This window comes from Pipra filicauda, unplaced genomic scaffold (assembly GCF_003945595.2).
Source record: "Pipra filicauda isolate LSUMZ 115617 unplaced genomic scaffold, ASM394559v2 scaffold467_size714961_pilon, whole genome shotgun sequence".
NCBI lineage: Eukaryota > Metazoa > Chordata > Aves > Passeriformes > Pipridae > Pipra > Pipra filicauda.
The window spans coordinates 84,860-87,052 of NW_024104606.1; positions in this window are offsets into that span (position 1 = coordinate 84,860).

Genomic DNA, 2,193 nt, shown 5'->3' on the forward strand with positions numbered 1-2,193 from the left:
TCAGCTCCGTTCCTGCTCCGCGGCCGCTGCCGCCTCCTTCTCCTCCTCCTCCTCCTCGGAAGGGCAGCGGGCGGGGCCGGGCGGCCGCGGCAGGTTCGAAGGGAGCGGCCGGGGCAGCCCAGCACGGGGAACCCCGGGGCTGCACGGCGCGATCACCAGTTCGGCTCCCGGGGGACTGCGGGCCTTGTCCCACCACCCTGCCCGCTGCCCCCGGCACCGAGGGGTTGTGCACGGGATCCCCCCGGCACTGGGTGGGACCCTCACGGGCAGCCGGGGCAGTGGGAAGGGGCACTGGGGGTTCTTTCCCCGCAGCTGGAGCTCTGCCCACCCCGGGGGTGCCCCGGCCAGGGAGCGGCACGGAGCAGGACCCCAGCCGGGGAGGGGATGGGAGCATCCCCAGAGCTGGCTGTCCCATGTCCGCAGGCTGCCCGGTGTCCTCGGTTGTCCGGTGCCCCCCGGCTATCCCCGTGTGCCCCTCTGTCCTGCTGTCTCCCCTGGACTGGGAGGTGCCGGAGGTTTGACACCCTCGGCGCGGGGCTGTCTCGTGTCCCCCGTCTGTCCCCTGTCTCCCCCCTGCACTGCCCCGAGTGGGGACCCCTCTGTGACGCAGCCCTCGGGGCAGGGTGTGTGCAGGGAGGGTCTCAGCTGCCCCAAAAACGAGCTGCAAATGCATCCCCCTCCCAGGTAGTGCTGACAGTCGGAGCAGCACAACCTGCAGTCCTATGGCGTTTTGCCATTCTATGGACACCCCACAATCCCATGGCACCCCACAGCGTTGCCCGCCCAGTGCCCGCTCCTTGTCTCCCCAAGCCCAGGCAGTGCTGCAGGGTGGGTCTGCCACTCACCCCGGGGGTCTCTGCTGTTGCGACAGGCGACCTCCAGAGGAAAGTGGGGTGGGGGTGAGGACCTGGCTCTGCTTGGCCTCACCCCCTCGGGCACTGGGGCAAGTGCCAAGGCCACGGGACCCAGCCCAGCTCAGCCGCTGCTCTCTAGACCGTGGCTGGAAACGCCCTTCCCACAACCCGTGCGGCTGCGGGAACAGCCATAAACCAGGGACGGCCCCGGGACAGCCCGATGTAGGTGACAGCGTGGCCGGGGGACTGCACTCCGCGCCCCCCCTTCATCCCCCAGGACCCCGTTCAGTGCCCCACACACGCTGTGTCACCAGCTGACAGGGTCTGTCACACCCTGTCACAACCCCCCAGCCCCCTCCCCAAACTGCTCACCCTCCACTCACACCCACACCGTGTCCTGGTGTGCACACACCGACACCCCCACACCACCCCCCATCCCTCCCGGCAGCGGCTCCATGACAGACCCATCCCTGGGGTGTCCACCCAGCACAGGGACCTGTGAGGGCAGACAGAGGGGCCCTGGAGACCTTGAGCCATGGAGCCAGGCTGGGAGAGCTGGGGGGGTCACCCGGAGAAGGGAACGCTCTGGGGAGAACTGAGATCCCCTTCCAGAACCTAAAGGGGCTCCAGGAGAGCTGGAGAGGGACTTGGGACAGGATAAGGGGGAATGGTTTCCCACTGCCAGAGGGCAGGGTTAGATGGGATATTGGGAAGGACTTGTGGCTGTGAGGGTGGGGAGGACCTGTCACAGGTTGCCCAGAGCAGCTGTGGCTGCCCCATCCCTGGAAGTGTCCAAGGCCAGGCTGTACGTGGCTTGGAGCCACCTGGGCTAGTGGAAGGTGTCCCTGCCCACGGCAGGGGTGGAACAACCCAAACCATCCCACGGGGCTGCGCACGGGCTCCTTCCCCCAGCCCCTGCTCGCAGTGTGCACACACAGCACATCCCTGCACACGCGTGGGCACGTGAACACATATATGGGCACACACACATATATGAGCACACACACACACGTGCACACACGAGTGAACACACATGCACACACACGTGCACACACGAGTGAACACACATGCACACACACGTGCACACACATATGTGCACACGCGCGCACGCGCACACACTCCAAGTATTGCCAGATACACGCCCCGCCCCCACCGCCCCAAGGTCCGCCTTCATTGGTTGCTCTGCCCCGGGGGGCGGGACAGTGGCACACGAGCCAATCCGGTTTCTTCAGCGCCGCTCCGCGGCCGCCATTTTGTGTGCGGGCGCGCCGCCATGTTTGTTGAGGGCGGCCATCTTGCACCCCCCTGCGCCCCCTCCCCGCGGGACCAGCGCTGGGGA